The sequence below is a fragment of the Eptesicus fuscus genome, chromosome 17 (genome assembly GCF_027574615.1).
Source record: "Eptesicus fuscus isolate TK198812 chromosome 17, DD_ASM_mEF_20220401, whole genome shotgun sequence".
Classification (NCBI taxonomy): Eukaryota; Metazoa; Chordata; class Mammalia; order Chiroptera; family Vespertilionidae; genus Eptesicus; species Eptesicus fuscus.
Window position 1 is genome coordinate 13519450 of NC_072489.1, and position 16051 is coordinate 13535500.

General features: G+C 45.0%; 1 protein-coding gene across 22 annotated transcripts in view; it reads left to right on the plus strand.

Annotated features, from left to right (window-relative positions):
* KCNMA1 (potassium calcium-activated channel subfamily M alpha 1) overlaps positions 1–16051 on the plus strand; it is a 689823-nt gene that overhangs the window by 386447 nt on the left and 287325 nt on the right. The window lies entirely within an intron of this gene.

The following is a 16051-nucleotide window of genomic DNA, read 5'->3' on the forward strand; positions in this document are numbered from 1 at the left end:
ACCACCCCATGACAGACATTCTTCTTCCTCCATTCTCCAGAGATAACATCTGCCTGGATTGGCTCTTTTTTTTTTTTTTTCACTTCAGTTAAGACCTAGGGCACTCTTCTTTGAACTTGAGCCAGTGGCTGTCCCACAAAAAAGCCTCCTGCTCAGAGGACCATTTCCTTGAGCGCATGCGAACAGCACAGGGGCAGTCACTTTGCAGAATAGCAGCCTGTGTCCCTCCTGTGAGTTCAGTTCCCCACGTTCTCTTCTGCACAGGCCTGAGTGCAGGGGTCCTTGTCCCCCGTGTCAGCACTTGTGCTCTCGTCCTGGCTTCGTGGAAACTCCAACTTAGAATGGACTGGGAACACGTGAAAATTCACCAAATGAGCACATGGTCGTAGCTGTATATAAACAAAACGTTCCTATTTCTGCTTCATCAGCTGAGGGCAGAGTTCCCGCCGCACTTGCTGAGCTACTAGTAAGTGGGCATTGAAGATGCTTGAAAGTGAAAGCATGTTATCAGAAATGGTACTTTCCCTCTTGCCGTTTTAACTCCAACCAAAGGAAAACTACAGCCCCCACAATTCACATTCTCAGGCACCCTCTGTGAGCTGAGGAGGCCTACACCCCTGAGGGCAGGACTCTGAGGGAAAGCCAGTTCTTCATGCTCATAGAAGCCCAGGTGGACAAAGCATTTGATGGACAATAGTTCAAAGGCAGCTGAGTGTGATGGCATGGTGGCATTGCTAACTAAGAACTAAGATCTTTAGAAAATTAGCAGAGAAAGTAGAGGCATGGAAGAGGGTATCAACTATGACTCTTCTGCATGACTCTGTGTGTTTACATGTAATTTGTCTGTAATTGTTGCCATGTGTTTGGTATGTACAGGTACCCCCCATTCAAGGTACTGAAATTTGTTCATTACATGTAGATTCTAATTATAGTTTTGACTCTGCTCTCTAAATAACTGAGAGAAAGGCTTCTTAATAGGCTCGGTCCTTTCAAAATATGAGGAAACATACTTTTGACACAAAAACTTACTAGATGTGCAGGTCTGTGGTAGGAGAAGGAACACGTGGTTGGGGTCACTGCTCAGAGATGCCAGAGGTCTAATCCCTCTCCCTGAAGAAGTCCTGGCAGCATCCTGCCCTGAAGAAGGGGCATGTCCCAGGATGTAGGATACTTTGTGCTGCAGTAACAGTTTTCATCTGAGTATTTGCATAAGTGATGTTTTTCCTTCGGAATTTATTTTGACTAATTGACCTCTTTTCCTCCACGTTCTCCTGCTTCCAATTCCTTCTCTGTAGCATCACCAGCATTAACTTCCTACAACACAGAGATACTGAATGGCACCATTCTCCTCCATGTACAGTAAACTTGGATCCATGCCCCGTTTTCTGTGGGATAAAGACTAGACATGCTGCTGAGGCTCTCAGGTGCCCCAGGGTCTCCCGTCGGCTTCAGTCTCGCCAGTCCTCTGGGTTTCTTAGGCTCCAGTCATGTGGGCGCCCTCTCCACTCCCACAATGCACTGTGTCCTCTTGTGCCTCTGGGTTTCGTCCCACCCCCATCCTCTGCTTCAATACCTTGCCTTGCCTTCCTTCCCTGACAGATTTCTACTCATCACCCACCGAGACCCTGAACAGTTAGGCAGAGCCCGCCTTCTGTGTCCAGAGCCCTGATTCTCACTGGTACTTGAGTGCCAGTGATCATAACAGATAAAAGTGGCATACATTCACCATGTGCCAGCCACTAACGCAGCAGCAGTTAGTAACTCGCTTATTCCTTTCAACAACCTGCGGAGATAGGTATTTGCATTTACAGACGAGGAGACTGAGGTACGCAGAGGTTAGGGGAATGCCCAAGGTCATCCAGGATAGCTAGCGGGACTTAGAAAAGCCACTCTTGCGTCACGCTTTCAAACATCAGAATCCGGGCAGGCTCCTCTGCTCCATGGGACATGACTCAAGAGCAGAAACCAGCTCTGATTGGATGGTATGTCCCTAGAACTAGCATAGCGCCTGTCACAGAGGAGCCTTGGAGATGTGTGTTGAATGAATGTACAGACTATTCTATTTTCATTCAAAACCATCATTGTTTGGAAAATGTGTCGTTCAACTTCGGCTTTTAAGTTTTTAATCCATCAGAGGGAATAAATTGTGATCAGTGGCAACAGCTGCGTCTCAAGGCATGCGGAGGGCGGTGCGGGAGGAAGCCGGAGCTCCGTGCAGCGCCGCCTGCCCTTGCCCGCCCAGGGCTGCTGGAGTCGGGGCGCGTCCAGCTCTCGCTGGGCATGTAGGGCTGAGATAGCGCCCTGCTCCTGCGCCCGGGCCGAGCTCCCTCTCAGAGCTTTGCTCACCGTACAGGGGATGAGAAGGAGAACGTTTGAAGAGGAAAATCTGCTCTTCTCTCATCATTTCCAGTCAGAACCAGGAGGTTGTGCGTGAGGGCTACGCCACACCATCCTTTCACTTGTGCTGAGGGTGTGAGGGATCACGAGGCGGAGTGGGGTGTGGGCTGGGGGAGAAGACAGCGGTCATGGTAAGCGGGCAGTTCCTAGAAAAGCAGTTCTCAGATGTCCCGTGTGGCCTCAGAGGGCAGCTCCATGGCCCCTTTCTGAGTCAGCAGTATTTTTATTCCACTAAGAAGAACTTTAAAATGTGTTTTTTTCTCTGATCAGTTGATTTTGATAAAAAAAAAAAAAAACCTTTGGGGAATCTCACCTGTAACTAAGGTTCCATGAAATGGTCAAGGTATGTGTGGGGAACTCTCTGCTGGCCTGCCATGATGCTGAGATGAAGAACAGATGGCTCCCTGGGGAGGGGGTTCAAATTCGGGGTGATAGGAGGCTTTCAGGGGGTCTTAGCTGCATTGAGTTACCTACCCTTGTACCACCCTGAGCTTTCTGACTGGGGGGTCCCTTCGGCGCCAGACTGTGCCTCAGGTGTCACCATGAACTCTGTACCCAAAGTGTGCAGGATGTTGGCACTTTCCTGTCTCCTGTTCATCCGCCCAGCCCTGCTTCTGAATGAACTGTACCCACAGGAAATCATGGTGTGCCTCTTGATGTAACTGATGCCTTAAAAATTGGGGTTGATGTTAAGGACTCTAATGAGGTTATTTGTCACAGCAGCACACATGATACAAAGACACGCGTCCGAGGGTGGGCAGCGACACCATCTCATCAGAGCAGTGGCCAGCTCTGGCCTCCCTTGCCTCCCTGTGTCTCCCTCCTTGTCCCTAAGCTGCCCCTTCTCACGTGTAATGCGGCACTCTGAACAGTGTCCTATTGATAGTGGTTTGAACATTGTGCCCGTGTCTTTCATCGCTGAAGTAACTCACCTCTCTCATGTCGACTCTCACCCAGGAGCCGCACTGCAGACTCTTTGATGTAGGTCTTTTCTGCATGGCAGCTGAGGCCAAGCTGTGGTTTCCATTGCATGCTGCAACCTCACCCTTTCGGTTGTTGCTCCAGGTTAACCAGAGCCTTTTCCTGCACGGCCCGTGCATGCCTCGTGCTTTCCCCCAGGGCCTGGACCACACGTGTGAGCACTGGGCGCATGCATGGAATGGACAGCGAGCATTCTGACGACTGAAGCACTGAGACTTAGGGTTCTCTTTGGACGTCCTTGTGGGTCCCCAGTTTGCTGTGACACCACAAAGGCCACCTTGTCCCTTGAAAATTCAAGACTAGAATGTTGGGAAAGAGAAATAAATCTGTTTTTAGGCATGTGCTGAGCAGAGGTGAACAACAAGGAATTTAGAAGTGAGGGTCAGTTTTCCAAGTAACAACTTAACTAGTGATATGTGCCCAAAGGGGACCGGTATTGTGATACTTTTCACATCTTCCTGAACAATGTTACCTAGGCTTTAAAAAATATATTTTTAGCCCAGCTGGCATGGCTCAGTGGTTGAGTGTTAACCTATGAACCAGAAGGTCACGGGTTCGATTCCTGGTCAGGGCAATGCCCAGGTTGCAGGCTTGATCCCCAATGGGGGGTGTGCAGGAGGCAACTGATCAATAATTCCCTCTCATCATTGATGTTTCTATCTCTCCCTCTCCCTTCCTCTCTGAAATCAATAAAAGTATATGTGTGTGTGTGTGTGTGTGTGTGTGTGTGTGTGTGTGTGTGTGTATAGATAGATATTTAGAGAGAGAGGAAGGGAGAAACATCAGTGTGAGAAGGAAACATTGATCGGCTGCCCCCTGCAGGCTCCCTACCTGGGGTCAAGCCCGCAACCAGGGCATGTGTCCTGACCTCCTGTCCGGGAATCGAACTGACAACCTTTCCGGGCAAGGGATGATGCCCATCCAACTGACCCACACTGGCCAGGCACCTAGTTGGGTTTTGTTTAGATCTAATAAGTGTTCAAATGTTTATACTTAAAAAAACACCTCTTAAGCTAAATGCCCAGGAAAATACAATCATTGGTCTTTGTCTTAGTTTATTGTATAAACAGAGGTGTCACTAATTCAAATTTGATAGATGTAAAATATTGGCTCTGCTTTCAGCATTACTGAATAGAAATTGTGATAATTTTCTCTCCTTGAAATACAGTTTTGCCTTAGGGCTGCCTAATGACTTTCTTTAAAACTGCTTTTCTTTTTAAACATGTGTTGGTTCCTTCTTTTATTCTCAGAATGCACTTTTATAAACATGATGGTCAGGATCTGTTTTCTTACTGCAATTTTTGCTGTTTCATATAATAGATGCCTTACATTTTAGACATACCTTGGCTGCAACTCAAAGAAGATGAGAGGTGGGCATTGCCCAACTCTGATAATCCTCGGGTAGGAATAAACTTCTTAGAGAAATCCTGGAGGTACTAGCTTGCCAGGGCCCTCAGATTGACACTCTGCAGGAAGCAATCATAATGACACAAAAATGAAGGCTTCCTATCTTGTTTTGATTTTTCCTCAAGAATCGTGATTCCCTCCTGTCAGGGGGATTTAGTAGCTGGTAGCTGTTTCCATACTCCCCTGTCTCTGTTCTATTAAACACATGCTATCACCTGTAGCAACACTTTGCTTACAGTGTCATCACATGTTCTTTTGCTCGCCAGTTTAAAGGTCCTTGGGATGGGAGCGTTGCCCTTTTCCAGAGGAGCTGGGAGGGATTCTAGTGCAGCCCTGTAAAGAGCTGGAGGTCCTGACCAGCGGGTTGAAATGCTCTCGCTTGCCAGAGCTTCCGGCTTGGAGTGGGGAGGGCGGCTAAAGGAAACAACTGGTTCTCCTTTGCGAGGTGCTTCAGTAGAGGACCCATTCCTCCTTCTCAGCAAAACAGTGCTTCCGGATAAAATGAACGAGTGTCTGAAATCCCAACCTAGAGAGGGCATTAGTGGGTCCATTCGTGCAGACAAAGGAGAAAGTCATAAGAAATCAGCTTCCTACGGGCCTCCTGGGTCCCTCAGAGAGATGTTTTAAGGTGATGGGGAAAATAGCGCTAGAGAAAATCAAAGGTATGGCGACAGAATTAAAAGGGGAACTGCAGGTTAGCGAGCGTGTCATTCATGATGTTCTTTTCCAAATTTGGATCCTGGAATCAAGTGGACAGCACTCTAGGGTGGGAAGAGCTCTTATTTCTGTGGCATGATCAGGAGAAGTTTGATAAATAAGTGATTTCCAATGCTAACCAGAAGCAAGTGGGAGAGAGAAGAATGAAGGCAAAGAAAGGTTCCAGGGGATGAGTTATTTTCACAAAGTAGTTGAGAAGGAAGTTAAGTGTATACTTGAAGGTCTGCTTGCATCATCATAGGATTTAAGAAGTCCTTCCCATTTTCCTTGTTAATGATGACAGTTTGTTTCTGAAGGTGACTGTCACCTCTGATTTTCCGGGGCGATGCTGGGCTGCACTGCCCAGTCGCTTTACGGCATTCCTAAAGTGTGACTCCTGCTCGTGCTCAGGGGCTCAGGGCTCCAATCAGCAACATCTCGGCTCTCTTTTTTGGCTGCGAGGCTGCTGGGCTCTCAACAAAGCTCCTAAATAGGAATTCATACAAAACGTCCCTGCCTCAGCTGTCAGCCAAAGACAGAGCTAAGACACAGCTATTTCATTGCATTGTGTAATAAAGGTATAATTGTTTTCTACGCCAGTTGTCAGGAAGACTTGTACCAGGTCTTTCTCGGTGTCTTAGTAAAAGAAAACAAACAAAACACAAAAACACCCCAGGATGTCTGAAACAGAGCTATCATAATTATCCTTTGGCTTCACGTATGGCTTCATGTGTAACTCTTCCTGATGGCCGTGTCCTTGTGGTGAATCTATGCAGCTGTTTTGTTACTGTGTTTTCTATTCTTCAAAGTGAAGCACAGATAGATGGAGTGACTGTTGCCTTACGTAATGATTGTTTCCCAATGCTCTCGGGCCTCCCGAAATCAATACCTGGCAGGCCTTTGGTGTTAGCACTCTTCGTAAGTGTGGCCATTTGAATGAGACCACTGAGGGGACTGTGTGCCATTCAGGTTGTGTCCAGGTGTGGCTGGGAGAGAGCAGGTTGAAACTGTAGTAAGTAGGTCTCTTAGGCTGTTGGCCAAAGTTGAAGTCCATGGAAGAGAATAGGAAAGGCATCTGTCTAAGGCATCCTCATTACCCCCATCTGATTATCCTGCCAGTCTGGGACCCAGAACCAGCTGGGTCTGGTGGTGGAGTCAGTAGTTTTGGCTTCTCCACTCTAAGTCCTTGCAGGATGACCCATAGCCAAAGGCATTGTCAAGGTCAGGTTATCCAGGTATGTTAGGATTATGTCAAAGTCAGGGAGGAAGGCAAGGATGAAAGCGTAGGGTGCAAGCTAAGTAGGGGATGTAGGGAATGAGTGACCAGGGAATGCCCAGATGAGTCCAAGGCAAACATTTGGAGATGAGGCTCAGGCAGAAGAATCGTGAAGTCTGTACCCAATAAAGGCCGGAGAGGACCCACAGTGACCTGAACCCGTTATGCTGTGGGAGTCCCAGTACACAAGCTCAGCCTTGCTCCGATTGCACGGCCTTTGTAAACAGAGGGCTCAGGCTTCACCTTAGGAGCCTCTGCCCTTCTCTGTGCAATTAGGAGCGTTTCTTCTCCGGGAAGGCTCGAGGCCCAAACCCCTTGAAACCTTGTCCCAGGCTCTTCCTCATGGCTGCTCTCTCCTTAAGAAAGGAGGACACCAGGCAGTTGCTCCCCAGCGTCCAGGAGCTGACTCTTGGCTGTTACAGTTTAGAGATTATTGTGCATGGGCTTCTTCACACATGCATGACATTTCATATCCGAGAACAAGGCCCTGGAGGCAGAGGCGCAGCAGGATGAACCCCTGTTCTTGTTTCCTCAGGTCTCTAGGCCTGAGAGGAGGGTGGCTCCAGGCTCAGAGGGCCTGCTCCCGTGCCAGGCATGTGTCTGGCTTCCTTGCTTTCCTTTCAGACTTGGGACTTCTCCTCTCCCTTCTTCCCTCCAATTCTAATCACTTCACCCAGGCTGTCCTATTTTGTGGGTGGTCCCAGAGTGGGGTTTGATAGAGAGTGTATGTTTGAGCCAGAGGGCCTTGGGTTGTGCCTGTGTGTGTGTGGGTGGGGGGGGGGGGCATGTGCGCGCATGCATGTGGGTACACCCCTACCCACATGCACCACCCCACATCTATACATGGCTATTGAGCCTGCCCTTGAAGAGCTCTTAGTCTTTGTGCTTGAGCGTGAGTGCACTGAGTACTATTTGAACCCTCTACTCATCACGTCTTTACTAAACAAGTTTTACTGAAGGAGAGATGGCTAGCTCAGTGGAGGCAGGGACATGAGAGAGAGGAGGAGGCAGTCAGGACTCCTCAGACAGTTTAGTGTAAACCAAAGCAGCACTCATTTGGCAAGACTGTTCTATGTAGTAGCTTAACTCTGATTTATTACATAAAAGTTGCTGGCAAGTGTGAACACTAATTCTACTCTGGTAACAACTGTGATTGCAATAATTGTAGTCTGTAGACAAGCTGGAGAAAACAAGCATTAGAGGGAAGGTTGTCTTGGACATCATTCCAAGAGTCCAACAGTGAAAAAATACATATCTGTGGACGAGAATTGGAAGAGGTATCTTGACGACTGGTCCCTCCCCTGGTCTCCTTCAGATCCACCTACGCCAGCCAGGCACACGGAACTCTCTCCTCTGCTGAAGACCACAGAAAGGAGAGCACACAATCTCCCTGGGCCACGCGTGAAAGTGACTCATGGCTTCTCTCTCATGAAATTTTGGTTAGTTATTTAGTATTTATGGCTGCCTTCATGGAAATGTAATTTTCCTGGTGTTTCTTCCTTAATATTACCCAAAGTTAATGCTCCAATATATACAATCACACCAAAGCTCACTGCACATTCTATTGGGCATTTGAATTATGTTGCGACACCTGAGAAGTAGGCGATAAAGCAAATACAGATGGAAAAGTAAAGTGTGAAATGATTGATTTCTCTATCAGTTTTTTGTTCACTTGGAGATTTTTTTTTGGCATTTTTCTATAAACAGTTATTGTCACTATAATTACTAACTTAGTTTTTAAAATAACTACCACTTGTTCAGAGTTTGGTTTTTGCTCATTATTCAATTTCATCTTCATCACAGCCTTTGAGGTGTGTATCTGTATCTCCAATTTACAGATGAGAAAACCACAGCTTGGAGAGGTCAAATTATTTGTCCACAATTGAACAGCTGATAACTGATAGGTCTGGGATTTTAATTCTTCCACTGAACTCCAAAACTACCTATCTGCTAATTACTTTTGAAGTTAACTTATAAGGCCCACACTTTGCTTTTGATTTGCTTATTTGGCTGCATCAGTGGATGAAAAGATATGATATGGAATGAAGATGAGAAGGAGAACCTAAGCTCAGATAGCATACTGAAGTCTTGTGCCCACGTTTAGAAGAGCTCCATGAGAAAGTGAAAGGGATTTAATCATCTGAGTTTCATGAAAACAAATTATCTGTGTGCTTCATTGAGAAATCCAATGCATAAGGAGCTGACATATTTTGTTCTCTCCATCAGCCATCTATGTAATTTTCTTTGTCTCTGAGAAGAATGCTCAATTATTGCAACGAATTACTCAGGGAGACACCCTGAGCCAAACAACTGCTCTGAAGTCTATTGCTACTGATCCAGGAGTCTCCATATCAATCAAAGCTCAAGAAGACATAGTATACAAAGAGTAGTGAGGGTCCATATACCACTTACCCATTTGTTCCGATTAATTTCAGCATGACCCTAATGAGGCATATGTTTGTGGCTGTTGGATCACAATTGAGCAGAGGCATAATTAGAAGCCTGGTGCTGTCAGAAGTGATTAATAGACCTATTGATACACACCCATAACTGAACATTTCCCAGCAAAGCCACTTAACCATCTGGCTTGGGATCATGATAGATCAATCCTGCAAGTAACAAAAAGTATTTTCTATTCACATTAGAACCATTGAAAGATAAAAAAACAACAACATGTTTTAAGATAGAACCAAGGGCTCATTTTGATGTTACTATCATCAGTATTGATTACTGATTGAACACAAACTTACCCATCAGTGATAACATCTTAGACAATAACTACTACCATACATTCTGAGATAAAGTCACAATGCTGATCAACAGAACAGGGTTGATTCTGTTGGTTAAAATTAATAAAAATCAATTTATTGAATATTGGCCCCATCCAGGATAAACACCAAAAGCACCAACATTAAAAATATAAACTTTTAATTCCAAAGCTCTGACAAGGTCATTGAAATGGGGGCACTGAGAGAAGCAAAAAGATAGGAAGCTTTCAACTTTGATCTATTCAAGACCTGGACAGTCCTGGGGTACTGGCCAGTTTAGAAGATAATGTTTTATAAACAGATTATTATTTTCTCAATGATTACTTAGTATCATTTCATTCACACTGAATTCACTATTGTTACTAGCTTGCAAGATAGTTTTCTGAGACTTAAAATTATATGAGTGAAAATATTGATTTCTAATTTGGAGTACAGTTGGCCTTTGAACTATGCAGAGGTTAGGAACTCTAATCCCCACATACTCAAAAATCCACTTATAACTTTTGACTCCCCAAATTTTAACTGCTGATAGCCTACACTGTTGACTGGAAGCCTTAGCAATAACACACGTCAGTTAATACTCAGTTTGTATATATGTATTATATACTGTATTCTTACAATATACTAGTAGTAAGCTAGAGAAAATAAAATGTTATTAAGGAAGTAATAAGGAAAATACATGTATAGTACTGTGCATATTTATTGAAAAATATCCACGTATAAGTGGATCTGTGCAATTCAAACCCTTGTTGTTCAAGGGCCCACTGTACATTGCAAAGACTTGCTTCCCTTTTAGAATTTCTTGGTCTTATAATATTCAGCTTAGTTAGGTGCTTTTATTCCTATTTAGTGAGCAGGAAAACTGAGGCACTTAACTTACCCAATAAATACAGATGTTATTAAATTTCAAAATTACTAACCCTCAAATCACTTCGATTTTCTTCCCCTGTTGCAGACAATCAATAAGCATTGATTTTCTCCCCCTGTTCCATAATATCCATGACTATATGATTTCATAATTTTAAAAAATTTTATAGAATGGAATGTGATGCAATGCTTATTGATTGTCTAGTCCATAATTAGAAGTGTTCAAAGTATCTAAATATCATCATCCATGACTATGTTCATTCTTGTTGTAGGATAGGAGAGGGTGAGAGAAAATTGGGACATGTTGAGGGTCATCCATCTTTAAACATCTGGATAACTGGGAATTACTTTGCTGTAAGTGAAGGAACTTGCCCTCAGCTGATGGGATTAGCCTTCATGATGCCACTACTACTCAGGATCCCAGGAAGGACTTCTGAGGATTTGTAATGTTCCACAGGACAGTCTTGACAGAGAAGGGTTAGATGTAGGCTGGATAGCTCAGCTCCCTCTAGACTTTCCCAGACTATTCAACAAATGAATGAATTTTTTATAGAACAGTTTTACCTCCTCCATAAATCAGTCAATCCCATCATTTTTGCATACGCTCAATACCAGGATCTGTGGATAGCAGATACAATGTCTTATGTTCTTTTTTATCTCCAAGGATCTTGCAGTTCATCTGGAGGAGGTGGTATGGCAGAAAGGATGTTGAGTCTCTGTACCACTTAGCTTCGTGACCTTGGGTGAGGGGTGCTGAACCTCTGCTTCTCTGCTGAACCTCTGCAGAAGAGGGATGATAACACAGTACTAGACTGAGTGGCCAGATTATTATGATCTCTGAATGCATAATAATCTGGCCACTCAGTGTATATCCTATATAATAAAAGGCTAATATGCAAATTGTCCCCTTGACCAAGAGTTCGACCAATAGGCAGGCCGGCCAACCACCCATGTCCCCTCCCCCTGGCCAGGCTGTCCGGACCCACCCATGCACAAATTCATGCACCGGGCCTCTAATCTCTGTGTATACACACACACACACACACACACACACACACACACACACACACACACACACACACACACACACTGTGTGTGGCCAGATTAATTCAGAGATCATAATAATCTGGCCACTCAGTGTATTTTGCCAAGTTAGGAGGACCAAGTGGAAGAGTATATGTAAACTCTATACCATTGCCAGGCATTATTACATTGAATTAAATAATAATCAACATTATACGACAGTTTAGAATTCCTTGCTCCTAATGCTATAGGAATTCAGAGGTGGGAGAGATCAGTGAGGCATGAGTAATTTGCCGAGCCATGCTTTTCAGTAGCTTTGAAGGCTGCCTAAGGTTTGAGCACAGAGAGGGAGGAGCATTTGGTGAGACCACAGCAAAAGCATAGCTTTAGAATTAGGAACATGTGGGTCACACTCAGGAAATAACGAAGGCACCAGTTCATAGTAGCAGAGGGCTTGGCTAGAGCGTAGCAGAGTATAAAATGGGAGATGCAGGGAGAGGCCGGGTTTTAGAGCTTCTTCCCAGCCAGGCTGAGTAGATATATGAGGCAGGAGGGAGCCATGATGGTGGATGAATGACATATTTTAATTAAATTAATCTGGCCACATTGCAGAGGTAGGACTAGGAGAAGAGTCTGGAATCATTAAGCTTTTTGTATTGATCCCTGTCTCTGGTGCTGTAGGCCTGAACTCTGGTAGTCCAATTTCCCAGGTGGAAATTGAAAAGGCTCCATTCAATGTAAAAAGGTACTAGCCACAAGAGTGAGGAGAATTTAAATATTGAAAATTATTTCAGAAAGTGCCTCACTAGTCCCTTTCCTCTCTTGTGGTTATTTATTAAATCATCTCCGATGTTTGCTGTTGTTGTGCCTAAGCTGCCTTAACATTTCTTTACCTCTTACAGATAATGCTCTTGATAACCTCCCCATCATTATTTTTCCTTTAAATAAACTACACATGTGCTGCCCGGGCACGCTCTGGTGGTTAATTGGAATGTCATTGGTGAAGCTTGCATAGCAGTGTTGTAATTACTTCCCTGAATCGTCTTAATTTTTTCCCCGGCGTCCACATCTGAAACTGAAAATATCTGTCCAACCCTTAGGTCTCAGCAGTTCGTCAGGTGGTATGCAGCTGGTTATCTGAGGGTGGTCTCCATGCCTGATCATCTCGTTCAGGTCTGAATGCAGATCTTCTCAAGCAGCAGCCCCTGTAATTAGTGTGTAGTCGCAAGAAAGGTCTGAGCAGTGGTTCGCAAAGGGTGGTCCCCACATGAGCAGCAGCCTCTGGAATCGTTAGAAATGCAAGTTCTCAGGACCTTCTCTCAGATCTACCAACTCAGAAGCCCTGGGAGGTGGGCCCACAACATTTTAACAAGCCCTCCAGTGCACGCTAAAGTTTGAGAACCATTGTCCTGAACAGGTATCTTCACAGGGTTGGACAGCCAGACCCAGGGAGGGCAAACGGACTTCAGAGAACCACAGGGAAGTTTAGAGGCTGAGAAGAGAGGGCAGTTACTTCCCTCTTGGAGATGATGCAGATGTCCAGAGGAATAACGGCTGGAAGTGAGATTTTTGTCTTCCCCCCTTTGCCCTTTGAAAGAGGACCTGGGACACTATGGCTTGCCTTGTGCTTGGGAAAGACACGTCCTTAAGTCCGTCTTCAGGAAAGACTGTTCCTACTCATGGGCCTCATTGGACATTGTGTTGTTAAATTGATGAAGAAAGAGATATATTTCCCACTTTGCGTGAATCTTCTTTTCCTTTATAGAGAGAGCTAAATTCTGAGATATGATTGTTGATGGTTAGGAGGAAATGGGAGTTAGTATTTCAACCTCTATCTAACACTGAATATTCATCCCATAGGAGGCAGGCCTTTCTTGAACGTGCCCCCAGGGGTCCAGGTGAAAACCAACATTTGCCTAAGGTTTTAGTATCAGTCTTGATCCATGGACTCTAAGAACTGAGGAATAAATAGTTCATCAGCTTACCAAGTATCTTGTGTCCTCTAATTATTGTCATTAATTAACCAAGGACAATTTAAGGAAAGTCCATTTTCTACTGCCAGGATTAAAACTAGTGTCCTTATTTCAATTCTTAAAACTCCACTTTTTTTTTTTAATTGGTAACACAGGTCCATAAAAAGCCGGTTCTTCCGTGGGCATGCTCATCAGAATGGCGACTTAAATTTAAGTGTGTAACCGAGTCCTTTCCTTAATTGTTAAAAAAGTGATTTATTTTCTAGCTCTTGGAATTTCTGTGTGTCTAGACAAGGAACTCTCCTACTTTACACAAGAAGGAAGAGGAGTTTCTATGTAATTGTCCCATCCTACAATGAACGTTAATCATTAAGATAAAATCTCTTCGGGAGGAAAAGAAACCCTGGCTGATATGGCCAACCAACCCTTCCGTTTGTTGAATTATGTTTGTAGTTTCTTCTTGTGAGATCCATGAACTTCTCCTTGAGTCGTTTCCATCTGGGGAACGTAGAACTTCCCCTCCTGGTCTCTGACTGTGTGAGTCCATGGACCAGAGGCCCTGGGAGGACTGATCTCGGAGGGGATCCTGGTCAACAGTTCCGTTGCCACTTGAGAAAATTCAGCAGGACATTCCTCCTTGCACTCTTCGGCAAGTTAAAGAGCTAAAAGGGGTAGAAAACTGACTTCCTCGTTACTCTGGTCCTACCTGGGCCCCAGGGGCTCGCCCTCTTTTGTCCCCCAATTTCCTGCTTCCCTCCCACTCCTTCATCTCGGCAGAGTGTGCTCATTTACTGGTGAGCTCCAGCGAGGAAGGACTGCCAGCACCAGCACATAATTTACTCCCTTTATTATTTCAGCTCAAAGTCTAGGACTCGAGGAATGATATGAAACAATGATTAAATCGGCTCTAAATCTGACAGAAAAAAAGGTCTATTATGGTTTCAACATTGTTCTCTGTAAATCAGAGGTGCTGCAGAGGTATATTTTTCAACACCATGTCCTTTAGCATCAGCCCTCTCTCATGGTTGCCTTTGGAAATGGGCAGCATAGGAGGGAGCAGCAGAAATGGCAAGGGGCATGGAACGGTGGGAAGAAGCTGCTGCAGCCTGATTCCTTATACTTTTTTGAACATCTGCTTCCATTTCTGTTGAACCAAAACATCCTCAATGGCATTGAGCTGACATCTCTTCCCACACTGTTCTGTCCTCTCCACAGCCAAGCAAGCACGTTCCCTACAATATGTATTTCAAGGTAATTACCAAATTATCCACAGGAGCCATGGGAATAAGAGGAGCTAGGGAACTCACAGGACCCCCAAATCTGCCATCCGTAACTCCAATAGCTATTGTGAGGGTAATAGTAAGGTTATCATTTGTCCTTGGTGAAGTGATGGTGGGTTTCCCATAATAGACTTAGGCACCAAGATTTTCTCTGTCCCCATCAGTCTTGATGAATATGAATTTATACCCATCAGTCTTGATGAATATGAATGTATAACGCACAGCTAAGTTGCTGTTGGCACACATGAAGACGTGAGTGTGATATTTACCAACAGAGCTCCCAGGCCTCACTCCCTTGCTCACCTCTTTCACATACACACACCTTTGCTTTTTAGTAGCAAAGGGATGCATGGTCTCTTCATGCCTTGGGATCTGTGGTGGATTTCTGGTCAGCCGACTTCCTGTGCCTTCTTTCTCTGCAGCTAGAGTAGCTAAGGACTCTGGCACCTGGGAACCTTGCTGGCTTTGTTCTTGAAACAAAACAAAATGCCATCGTGGCTTGGGAATTGCAGCAATGTCACATTAAGTCTAGATCTGCATTTTCCTTTTTCTGTTTAAATTGATACCGATGGAGGAGAGCAGGCAAAGAGCGAGGCTGTGATGTCTGGCTTTTTCTCCTGTCTCCTTTCAGGATTGGACTAAGCAAATTCATTGTCTTTCCTCCAAATCCCTTACCTTAGTGAAAACCCAGTAGTTGTTTCCTTTATAAAAGAGCCATTTTTTTCAGTGTTTGTTTTCTGTTCAGTCTCCTTAGTTTGTAAATGCAAATGTAGATTTCTCCTCATGCTTTGCTGGAGGTTTTCTCCTCCTGTTTGTGACTTGGGAGGTGACAAAGGGCATGTTTGACCTGTGCTAGAGATAAGAATGGATAAATCCAGTGCATGTGATATGATCCCACAGACTGACCCGCCCTGGCTCTAGGTGGGCCCTGCATTCCCGTACTGCACAGATTCCTGCCTGTTGAACAACTAAGCATTGTCCTTACAGAAGTGCAACTATACTAACTGGTATTGCATACAGCGACTTCCAAAGTGGCAATACTCGGAAATCCTCCATCCCGCATTTCTCAAGCTCCCCCTCTCCTGGCCTGGAGGTCCAGGTTGCTTTCCATCTGGGGAAAGTATTTTACTTCTCCCCACACTCCCCCCTTTTGCTCACCTCACCTTCGTTATGCTCCTGGCCTGAGTGTTACCATTTGCTTACTGATAACAGTATACTACGAATTTTCATTCACAGCTCTGAGATGCTTATGAGTCTTTCCTGCTTTCCACCCAGCCCCAGACTTGGGACTTACCACACACTGATCCTCGGATCAGTGTGACGCGGGAAGGCACGCGGAAGCCGCGTACCAGTTTGTATAGTAGTACACTCTTGATCTGCCTA